The 12497-nt window shown below is 45.0% G+C and overlaps 1 protein-coding gene across 2 annotated transcripts in view; it reads right to left on the bottom strand.

Moving 5' to 3' along the window:
* MRAS (muscle RAS oncogene homolog) overlaps positions 1-11956 on the bottom strand; it is a 45491-nt gene extending 33535 nt beyond the window's left edge. The window contains exon 1 of one of the 2 annotated variants that reach the window (XM_028742756.2): positions 11800-11956. The gene's annotated coding sequence lies outside the window, so the exon portion shown is untranslated. The remainder of the gene's footprint in view (positions 1-11799) is intronic. The other variant, XM_028742775.2, reaches the window with a different exon arrangement.
* Positions 11957-12497: the final 541 nt, after the last annotated feature.

Below are 12497 nucleotides of genomic sequence, written 5' to 3'. Positions count from 1 at the left end.
TGAGGAGTGGTTGAAAGAGTTGGGCGGGCTTAGCCGGGAGATGTGACAACAGTCTTCAAATATCTGATCTGCTGTAATGGAGAAGATGGAACAGACTTAAGATGTTGTAGAGCAGGGGTCAGCAACCTTTTTCAGCAAGGTCTGTCCCTCAGACCTTGTGGGGGGCAGGACTCTATTTTGGAAAAAAAATAAAAGAACAAATTCCTATGCCCCACAAATAACCCAGAGATGCATTTTAAATAAAAGGACATATTCTACTCATGTAAAAACACGTTGATTCCCTGACCGTCCTCGGGCCAGATTTAGAAGGCGATTTGGCCGGATCCAGCCCCCGGGCCTTAGTTTGCCTACCCATGTTGTAGAGAGCAGGACTGCACTGGCTACCAATTAGTTTCTGGGCCCAATTCAAGTACTGGTTTTGACCTATAAAGTCTTAAATGGCTCAGGACCACAGTACCTCAAGGACCGCCTCTTTCCATATGAACCTACTCGGACCCTGAGATCATTTTCTGAGGCCCTCCTTGATGTGCCTCCTCCTTGAGAGGTCCGGAGGGTGGCAACACAAGAACGGGCCTTCTCTGCAGTGGCTCCCCATCTGTGGAATGCTCTCCCCAGGGAAGTTCACCTGGTGCCTTCATTGTACACCTTTAGGCGCCAGGCAAAAACATTCCTTTTTAACCAGGCCTTGGGTTGATCTGATTGGCATCCTATTCCTTTTTAAAATGGGGGGGGGGTTATTGGGTTGTTGTTTTTATTTTGATTATATATCTTGTGGGTTTTATGTTGATCTTTTCTGTGAACTGTCCTGAGACCTCCAGGTATAAGCAGAATATAAATTCAATCAATCAATCAATCAATCAATCAATCAATAATAGGAATGGAATGTATGGAAGTGAGAGCTGGACCATAAAGAAGGCTGATCGCCGAAGAATAGATGCTTTTGAATTATGGTGCTGGAGGAAACCCTTGAGAGTTCCATGGACTGCAAGAAGATCAAACCTCTCCATTCTGAAGGAAATCAGCCCTGAGTGCTCACTGGAAGGACAGATCCTGAAGCTGAGCCGCCAATACTTTGGCCACCTCATGAGAAGAGAAGACTCCCTGGAAAAGACCCTGATGTTGGGAAAGATGGAGGGCACAAGGAGAAGGGGACGACAGAGGACGAGATGGTTGGACAGTGTTCTCGAAGCTACCAGCATGAATTTGACTAAACTGCGGGAGGCAGTGGAAGACAGAAGTGCCTGGCGTGCTCTGGTCCATGGGGTCATGAAGAGTCGGAGACAACTAAACGACTAAACAACAACAACAACAATACTAGGAAAACAGACTTCATCTAAACATCAGGAGAAAATTTCTAATGGTAAAAACTGTTAGAGAGTGGGACAGACTGCTCAGTGAGTGGCAGGCTCCACATTACTGGAGTACTAAAGCAAAGGCAGGCAACCATCTGCTAGGGAAGCTCTGATTCCATCCTGCAATGCAGATCCTGCATTGTGTGGGGGGTGGATTTGGACTAGATGACCACCGAGGTCCCTTCCAACTCAATGATTCTAAGGAGCTGAATAGGGGAAAACAGAGCTTGCTGGAACAGGCCAGTGGTCCATCAAGTCCAGAATCCTATTCTCACAGTGGCTGATGAGATGTCTGTGAGAAGCCTGCAATCTGCACAACAGCACTCTGCCCACCTGAGATTCCCAGCAATTGGTATTCAGAGACATAATACCTCTGACAGTGCAGGTAAAACATAGCTATCATGGCCAGTAGCTGCTGGTAATATCAGAGGTAGCATCTCTACCAGTCATATTTAGGAACGCAATGTGTCCAGCTTAGAAGGCCTCAACTGTCATGCTGCCTTCCACAAAACAGGCAGCATAGATAGGTCACAAATAGGTAAGACTCCAAGTAGGGTTGCCATACGTCTGGGAATTCCTGGACATGTCCTCTTTTGGGGGTCCTACGTGCCAATTTGGAGGAAATTTTACATTTTAAAGCAAATGCCCTGGACTTTGGGTTTCCATTTTTTTTGTTTGTGTGTGCATGGGTGGTTGGGTTCAGGCTCTGGCAACCCGGGCTCTGGCAGTGATTGCCCAAAAAAATCTCAACAACTTTTCGTGTCCGCATTTTTACTTCTTGAAATATGGTCCTGGATATGTTGGTCTTTCTGCAAGAGTCTATAGCAGATACTCCGGAAGGAAGACACAGAACATGTTTTGCGTGATTGATCTTTCCCCCCTCCTCTCCCATTGCCTGCCAGATTTCCACAGCAAGTCTAAACCGCCGCAACAAATGCTGTCCCAAAACCCATCCCGCTTTTGCCTGCTCTCTTATCTCTTGCTTTTGCACAAGTTCTGTTTCAAATTGGGACTCAGTCCCTCGTGTTCATTACTTTCTCAGCATTTCACAGGAGTCCGGCCTCTTTGATCTTTAAAGCAATAGTTCTGAGTGGTGTTTCCTTAACCTTTCAAGTTCCTTCTCAAGCTTGTGGATAATATGATCCCCTTGTAGCCTTGAAAGTGAATTACTTATCAGATTTGCCTTACACACACACACACACACACACACACACACACGTGTGTTATTATAGCACAGATTAGAAAAACACTTTCGCTTACCCTTCTACTCTTATTATTTCCACAGCTCATACCAATCTTCAGAAATCAAGTACAAATACATTGGATTCCAAAACTCTGCACAAGGAAAACTCAGCTGTTCTTTTTTTTTCTTTTCCTTTTTTCTCATTTAGATTTCCACAGAGTTGTGTCACACCGAAATGTCACAAATGACTGTTTTAAGTAACTTGAAAGGGCATTCACGCTAAGGCAGCTTGTCATTTTTACACAGCTTTGGAAGAGCAGGAATCATCTACCCTTCTCAAGCGCCTTCAGTCTGCAAACCTGTGTAAGCCCCACTGAACACCATTGTGGAGCAGATCCTGCACTTTGCTGCCATGACATATTACTATCAGTGTTGCTGCAGGGATCTCAGATAACAGGGATGGGAAATACTTGTGTCTGAAATGTTGGAAAGCTGGATTTGTTATACCGGACTGTGGGAAGTATGCGTCTGGCTGGTATGTGGAGACTTCTGCCTTGGGATGGAGAGTTGGCCAGATGACATCTTGGGGTCCTTCTAGCTTTGCAATATACCTATGGTCCATCCAGCCTATGACCAACTCAGAGGAAGACTCTAGAGTCTAATAAGCTGCTTTCTATATGTTGCCATATAAGTGAAAGACAAACAGGATTGTGCGGGACCAGTTTGGGATTTGGGTCTGATCCAGCAGGGAACTCCTCCAGTACAGACAGAATTTGAATTTTGAAAAATGAATCAATTTTAAATAAGGAGAAGGGCTTTATTGTATTTGGTGCTATGGTATGGTATTTTAAGATGCAGTAAGGTAAAGGTAAAGGGACCCCTGACCATTAGGTCCAGTCATGACCGATTCTGGGGTTGCGGCGCTCATCTCACTTTATTGGCTGAGGGAGCCGGCGTACAGCTTCCGGGTCATGTGGCCAGTATGACTAAACCACTTCTGGCGAACCAGAGCAGCGCACGGAAACGCCGTTTACCTTCCCGCCGGAGCGGTGCCTATTTATCTACTTGCACTTTGACGTGCTTTCGAACTGCTAAGTTGGCAGGAGCAGGGACCGAGCAACGGGAGCTCACCCCGTCATGGGGATTCGAACGCAGGGACCGAGCAACGGGAGCTCACCCCGTCATGGGGATTCGAACCGCTGACCTTCTGATCGGCAAGCCCTAGGCTCTGTGGTTTAACCCACAGCGCCACCTGCATCCCTTAAGATGCAGTAGTCTAGAATTAAAATCTGAGTAAGGATATATACAGACGGAATGATAAGAACACAAGAGTCTACTGGATCAGCCAGTGGCCCATCATCGTGCCCCTTCCTGTTTTCACAGATGCCCCAAATGGAAAACAGCAAGCAGCACCTGAGAACAAGAGTATGATTTCCAGCAACTGGTGTTCAGAAGGATTTCACCTCCAGCCGTGGAAGCGGAGCACAGTCTCCAGAATGGCTAGCAGCCACTGATAGACTTATCCTCCACGATTTTGTCTCGCCTTTTTTTTTATAAAACCATCCAAACTGGAGGTCATCACTGCCTCCTGTGGAAGTGAGTTCCATATTTTAACTACAATACTGAGGAACTCAGAATAATGAGTTGATCATATTATTAATGGATGCCCCCTTTGATATATGGTGCGTGATGGATGCTTCTTCTTGCACTACATATATAGATGGAAAATAATTATGCACATACATACATACATACTTGCCTGCCTCAATTCTATTTGCAAGAACTCAGGTAGGGAGTGGTCACATGGCTGACCACCTCATTCCCCACCCTACCCCCACATTCAGCCATCAACACACTCAATAATGACTTATTTGTTCCACACGGAATAGCACAAAGTTTCCGATGCACACACAGAGCAGTTCTTGCTCCATGCAGTCCTAGCCTCCTGTTGCTGCATCTTCTGCTAGGAAGCACACGCGAGGCGCTGTGCCAGTTACGAGCGTGATTCATCATCTCCATGCTCTCCACTTACATCACGATGCACTGCTGCCAATTAAAAGCACAAGCCTGCGTATGGCCGGGGCTGGCGTCCAGCTGCTTGGGCAGACGGAACCCATCAGGTTTGATTTTTGTTCATGTCTCTCTAGTGTCTCTTTGGCAGCCCCACCCTCACACTGTTAACATTTCTCGGGCCGATAAAGGCAGAAGAAGCAAAAAGCAAAACCCCTTTGCTGTTTCAGATTGCAGATCAGTTGTTCATCTATCCCCTTTCACTTTCTTGGGATGTTCCACCCAGTTTAAGAATATCTCTCTCTCTCTCTCTCTCTCTCTCTCTCTCTCTCTCGTAAGGAAAAAAAGGGGAAAGGCTTTTTATTTATGCAATGTTCACTTCCTCTGTAAAACTGTGAGTAAGTGAAATCAGCCCGCAAGTCTGCTAGTAAACAGAAATTGGGTTTCACATCCTTCCTGGACAAATAAAGTCGTGAGTGTGTGTGTGTGGTCACCAAAGCTATTCTTGATATGATAAGAATGACAAGATCTCACTCTGCAACAGATTACACGGAAGTTCAATCAGAGTCATTATTACTTAAGGTCAAACTACATGTAGCTTGCCTTTGCATCGTTTATAGCCTGCACACAGAGCAGATTGGGGTGCATGGCACTGGGGTAGGGGGCTTTAACCCTTTGTCCCCCTCTCCCTGTCCTGTAATCCCAAATACAGCCCTCCCTTATGCCTGCTACTTGCAATGAGAGGAAAACTGTGCAGAGTTATCCCTCTTTGGGGAAAGGGACCTAGGCTAGCAGGCAGAGGAGGACTTGGAGTGTAAGCAGACTTGAGGGGCGAAACTTGTCTTGATAGGGTAGGGCCTACCTTGATCAAGCAGGGGTGATCAAATCACATAGTCAAGCACCCCAGTCCGTAGCTATAGAGCTTTGTTCCACCTAAGCATGCATAGGGTTGCTTTGTGAACCTAGTAATACAAGACTCCCATCTTCTTTCTATAGGCTGCATGATAACCTCTGACCTTGCTGTTAAGAGTATGAGTCAGTGGGTCGGAACCCAGATCTGAGGGAGTGAACTTCCTTCTGTTCCTCTCCATTTTTACGGTTATAACAAATGCAGCTCCACCAGCAAAAGTCACACCATGCCAAAGCTGAAGACACAACCCTCTTTGTCTAGACATAGCAAAACCGACAACTCTTGTGTGCTTTAGCAGAATTGAAAAATAAAATACCCAAAGCTAGGAGACAGGCAAATTAGTAATATCTAAAGAATATGAGGGCAAGATTCACCTAACCAGCCCCATCAGCAGAAGCCCTGTGCAATGACCTCTACTTGCATCATGGGGCTTTCCTCCCCCCTGCAATTGGCCCTGGGGGCAGCTGTTGGGAGAAGCCCAGAAGAGCACATGGGGGGGGGGAGCATTGTTCTGTCTGGCAAGCTGGAATGCTTCTGCAGGCATGAATGACTGGAACAGCATGGAGTTGAATTCTACCTTCAGTATTTAGAACACCCACAAAGTATATATTTCATAAGCTCCTATCTGTATTTTCCAAAATTTAAGATTGGTTGGCAGGCCACCCCTTCAGCAGGCAGAGTGTTCTGGGGGCCAATTCTGATGAGATGCTCTTTCTCCATAGGTCAGCAGGCAGGACAAAAGAGGCATGAATCTGACAGGAAGATGGAGAGATCATTCCTATACTAACATACCTGCAGTAGCTGCTGAATCATTTTCAAGGGCAGCCCCACCTACAGTGCATTGCAGTAATCTAACCAAGAGATTACCAGAGTGTGGATTATCAGAGTGGTGGCCATAGCTGGCTAACCACTGGGCACCCAGGGTCAAAGCAGGATCTAAAGTGCTCCTGAACTACATATGTGTGTGTATGTGTATGTGTATGTGTGTGTAACCATGTTCAGAGCCGGGCTACCTAATTCCCAGACCAGAGAAGCACCTAGCCACAGCATCTCCATCTTGTTGAGATTCAGCTTCAGCTTATAGGTCCTCATCCACTCCATTACAATGGTCTGGCACCTCCCTGGTCTCAACTCCGGGCTGATGGATATGACCCCCTATAATAGGGGGCAGCAACTTTTTGTGCGTGTACCCATGGTAACTATTCATTAGTTGCCTGACTCATTAGTCCCAAGCAGATGCTGCAGTTGTAGAGCACACCTTATTCCATACTGAGAGTTCTGGCAGCCAGAAGTATTTCACTGCCGTGGGCAAATTGGACTTCTTTGCCAGTTAACTTTTCCCTTGCTAATTTCTCTTAATTGCATCCATCCTAAAACCCAGCCCCGCACAAATGGATTTTTGCAGCCATTTAAAATGTCCATCGATTTCCAGCAAATGTTATGGGAAGATTCAGTTTCAGGGTCAGGACCTTTCATGTTGTATTGAATATATTTAGGGTATAAATTCTTCTTTTTGATGCTGACAGAGTCCCCCTAACACTACACATGCATTTTTTAAATTATTATTATCAAGGGACTGATTCCTAATAGGGAAATACGTTTCATTAATGCATTTTTAAAAATTAAAATACTTCTATACCACTTTCACAGCAATTCAGAGTTGTTCATAGTGAATGTCTTTAAAAAAACCCCAATTAAAACTGAAAACACAACAACATAAGTACATTACTACAGAATTTCTTAAAGAACTATAGAAAACAGTTTTTTAAAAAATCCAGAGCTAAATGGATGAGGAGGGTCTTACACCACCTCCAAACAGATGGAAAGAATTCACAGAAAGGCAGGATGGAAATATTTAGAGCAAAGAGTTGTCCTAACTTCAGGGAAGAAGATCCATAGTTTGTAAGGATCCAACAAGATCTGGAGGTTCACAGGGTCCCCAACCCTGCAGGAGGAGATCAGGGGACCTCATTTGGCAAGTGGGCTCATATCTTAATCTGAAACATTTTGTCCAACTGGTTTGGTGGGGCAGTGCAATAGATCTTAGAAGATTACAAACTTGATTACAGCTTTTGGCATAGCACAATGAACAATAAAAGGTGGCAACATGCAGAATACAAGCTGCCAAAAAGGAAAACATAAAAGCACACACCATACAATACTACGAAGGCATAAATGCCTGTGAAAACAAGAAAGCTAATAGCTATATAAGTCATGAATCTCACTAGGAGGTCTTGCTTAACAATAACCTACCATGCAAGAGTGTTCCAATGATAAAGGTGTGTGTGTGTGGGGGGGTGTAATAGGAACACAGGAAGCTTAGAACAGAAAGACTCATGTGAGGCATATGGTCCTATTTAACCTTTAGGGAGATCAGGGCAGCCCATGGAAGGTTATCCTCATTCATCCGCCCAGCAACCCAGTGAGTTGGTTAGGCTAGGACACAGTAAATGGGCCAAGACCGTCCAAGGAGTTTAGTGCAACCTTTCGCGACCACCAGGTATTTTGGACTACAACTCCCATCAGTCCCAGGAAGCATGGGCAATGATTAAGGATGATGGGAGTTGTACAGTGGTGCCTCGCAAGATGAAATTAATTCGTTCCGCGAGTTTTGTCGTCTTGCGATTTTTTTCGTCTTGCGAAGGACGGTGTCGGGAAAGTTTTGGAAAAGCTTCAAAAATACCAAAGTCTTTAAAAACCTCAAAAAAGGCTACCACACCACGTTCTATGAGTTGCTCCTCGAAGTCAAGTCGCAACTGTATTAACGGTGTTAAGAAAAAGGAAACAAACTTGCAAGACGTTTCCGTCTTGCGAAGCAAGCCCATAGGGAAAATCGTCTTGCGAAGCAGCTCAAAAAACAAAAAACCCTTTCGTCTAGCGAGTTTTTTGTCTTGCGAGGCATTCGTCTCGTGAGGTACCACTGTAGTCCAAAACATTGGGAGGACCCAGGTTAGTGAAATACTGTATGGCTTAGTGGCTGAATCAGCAGTTGAACGCAGTCAAGCACTCTATCCACTACAGCACGCTTGACTTGATTGTCACACACTGCATTCACAATGGATTCCTTCATACATCTCTTGTCTTTGGGGAAAATGAACCATCTATTTAGTTGTATCAATCGACTCTTCACCAAGACTTGATACTCTTGTGTGCATGTGTGAGGCATTTTGGCTGTGAGTCCGGGAAGACCTGCTCCTTGCCTTGCAGGCCTTTCCCCACCTGGTCTGGGATGGCAGAGCCCTGAGTGACTCCAATGACAAAACCAGAGGCTGTTGCACTCTTGTTGGTTTCTTGTATCTTTATTTTAGATCTTGTTGTGAGTTATGTGGAACTTGTTCAGTTTGGCTGCGTATTTTTGATGTTTGGTTTACTGATTATGACTGCTTTTGTTATGTTGCAGTAATTATTATTATTTTCATGTTACAAGCCACCCTGAACATGGATAAACTGTGGAAACGTGGCATACAAACAACTTGATATATGTATCTTCTGATCCTCCAGTGTGTTAAAGTCTTTGCGTTTTATTTATTGAAAATACTTATACCCACATTCCTCTCAATGGATACTAAGTTAACAAATAAGGCAACCATACAACAGAGTTACTAAATGTAGCAACAGCAAATTAAGGCAGCTAAAATCTGCCAATCGCAGAGCAGGTTAAAGAATCCGGACTGAATACTCAGAGCAGACAAATATGTCATAAAACCTTGGACTAAATCAGTGTTGGCTCAAGTTGCTCCACTTAGTGGAGGGCATTCCACATCACTGCAGAGAAATCTCTCCCCACCACAAAATAATACTTTTACTTTCTTGTGAAAGTGATGTAAACTCCTAGACAAAAAACAACAACACAAAAAACCCCCAGCTACAAACAGGCAATGCATTTAAAATTATGAATAAGCCTTGGTTTAAAAGTTCATTTACTTATTCTATGCCATTCTTCCAAATCCAAATCCACTTTACAATAGTCGCGTGAGAAAGATTAATCTAAAACAAGGGTAAGCAACATGGTGCCCTCCAGATGTTGCCAATGGCAACTTCTATCATTCCCAACTATTGGCCATGCTAGCTGATGGGAGTGGAGCTCACACCTGGAGGGTACCAGTGGCTACTGTGGAACTAAGGATAGTGACTGGTCCAAGAACTGTCTGCAAGTTTGATGAGGTGGCTATAGTTCCTCCCATCCATCTCCTCTCTAGTCTTTTCACAAAAGGAAACATGCTTGCAAACCTTCCATATCTCTTCTATATTCCATCATGCATCAGAAACATTCATGCAAGGCACAAATATGAGTTTCAAAAGTGCCTTTTAGTCCTGTGACAAAATGGGCTAGCAATAATTTGCATTCTGAATTGATCCAGCTGAGAATATGGAAGTAGTGAATCCGGGCAGAAACATGGCATGTGGTGAATGGGGGTGCAGGGAGGGCAGCTGCTCCCCTAAACCATGTAAATAAATAAAATATTGTGTCGCAGATAACTCGGTTCTGTCCCCCCCCTCAAATCCTGGCTATGCCTGTGATGTGGCATATGCAGTCATACAGTTTCCCCTCTTACAGGCTCAAGTTTGCAGCTCCACTTGCAATGTGGCTGAAGCGTTGTTGTGACAAAGGGGTGACGGTTTCCATGCACGCCACTGCAGGAGACGCAAATGCACAGACTAGGCATAACACATTGTGCTAATTCCCCCCGCCCCCCACCTACAAGTCATATTTGTGCAGGAAAATCACGTGTAAAGAAGCCCTAAATGTTGCAAGCTGGCTGTGTGGCAATGCTGTCACATGGCTACATGCCAAAGAGTCAAGTCACATGCAACTTTTTGAGAGAAGCAGTTCATCACAAGGTTATTTTACCTCATCCATTTCACATTTCGACCCTCAGAGGGATAACCATATTAGTCTATTACTTTGTGTGTGACACAAAAGAAGTAGCTCCTTAAAAAGGCTGAAAAGTTTACTGTGACAAAAGCTTCTGAGGATGAGAGTCCATTCCATCTGATGCACTGAAAAACTATTCTTGTCTTGTTTTGACATTGTCAAGCACAGATACACCTTCTGAACTCTTAACAATGACCAGTATCAGTTACTTTCTTAAGGCTGCAATCCTATGCATACTTTCCTGAGAATAAGACTGACAGGGGCTTGCTTTAAGAGTAGAAGAATAGAGGCTTCGGCTGTAAACTCCTACAAGAAATTGGGCAAAGATGGGGTAATCCACTTTCCAACTATTCATATTTTCACTTAGCCAAGTCCACAGTGCCAGATTCTGGACAAACCCAACACTACACAACACAGAATCAATCTGGTAGATCAGCCTTATGTTGCTTATATGAATTGGCTTAACTACTGACTGGGTTTTTCCACATGAAATCTGTTTCATACCTAGCTAGAGACCAGATTTTCAGTCAGAACATTAGATTCTGTATGCTAGTTATACTTTGTGTACAAAAAAAAAAAGCTTCGTTAAGGCTGCAACCCTAGAACTACTTACTTGGGAACAAGTCCCATTGAACAAAGTGAGACTTATTTCTGAGTAAACGTGCATGCTACTGTGGTATAAGCTTGCTATTCATTCATTTCCTTCATCTTCCCCTGCTGTGAAGCAGCTTTTTGTTTTTGTTTCCAGCTCTTTATTATGTACCTTTTCAGGCCAGTAGCTTCAGTTCTGAGGCTTTCGGTTTTTGAGCCAACGGATCTTTTAGAAAAGAGAGGTGTATGCATTTTCCTTTTTTTAAAAAAAAGTATATTCTTGAAAGGAATCTCCAAAAGCAGCCAGAGAAGAGTCCAAGCATAAAGGTCAGGCATGTGAAATATACTATGATCAACTGAGGCTGCAGTTCTGTATAAATTTAGCTTGGAAACAAACCGCACTTAGTACAATGGGACATGCTTCTGAGTAAACACAGAACCGACGCGGGGGGGGGGGGAAGCATTCCTAAGTATGCTGCATAAATTATTATTGCTCACGAATAACTGTACTGCTAAACAGTTACCAAAAAAGAGGCTTCTCCCTATATCGCCCAACAAATTAGGTCATCCGAACAGAACTATATTTAGTCATTTAAAGAACAGAAAATAGTTTGCAGGAAAGAGGCGAACTACACAGGCGAAGTTCTTCACTGGCACCTCTTCGAAGGGGTAGAATTATAACTCTGGCCAGGCTAGTTAATGCGAAGAGAGATCTACATTTCTGGAAATGAGAGATCTCCAAGTTACAGGGTGTGCAGCGTTTGACAATCGCAAGCTTTGATAGCAGAACTCTGCTCAAGATTCACATGCATCGCCTCTCGGTGGGGGAAAACAAAACAAAAAAGATTGCGCTTTATGCAGCCCAGAAGTCACTCACCGCCAGCACCCGGCTTGGCCCAAGCCTCGCCCGTCCCAGGACAAGCTGCTCTCTGGCTCCAGTTGGCGCTTCTTTCTCTTCAAAGTAAAGCCATCCCTTTGGAAAAGCACTCCGAGGAGAAGATGGTCATGAAACCGCCCCCTCCCCGTCAGTCACGCCTTCTCCTGCCCCCTCCCCGTCCGCGTCCAATCAGCCAAGCTCTACCCCCTTAAAGCTACAGCGACCTCCCTGTGGGGTTCTTTAAAGGCCGACCGGGACGATTATAAATGCAATCGCCTCAAACGCGCGCAGGAAGGCGGCGGGGAGGGAAGAAAGCGATTGGCAGGCTTTATTTTTCTGAACGGGTTTGCTTAAGACTGACAGAGACGGAGACGGTCTTTTTGGCATCAGGGTCAGCAAGTTCGGACCCACCTCCTTCAGGAAAATGGTCCGGTCCTTCCCCAGTTTCCCTCCATGAATTGGCTTTTAAGGTGGACTTACAAGGTGCAGGCGTTGAGGGGGGTGGCGGCGGCGGCACCTTAAGGGAGCATTAGACGCGCTGCTCCTTCAGTCGCTTGGGATCTCTGGCCGTTTGCACGTGGGCTTGCTGGAGGGATCGTCCAGCAACGGTTGAGAAGGGAGGGGCGGCGGTTTTATTCCGCAAATAAAGCCAAGCTAGCGCTTCCCTAGCCATCATCGGTGCCAAAGAACGGCACGCG

Source organism: Podarcis muralis, chromosome 1 (assembly GCF_964188315.1).
Source record: "Podarcis muralis chromosome 1, rPodMur119.hap1.1, whole genome shotgun sequence".
NCBI classification, from domain to species: Eukaryota; Metazoa; Chordata; class Lepidosauria; order Squamata; family Lacertidae; genus Podarcis; species Podarcis muralis.
The sequence above is the reverse complement of the archived record's forward strand: the minus strand, read 5'-3'. Positions and strand labels throughout refer to the sequence as shown.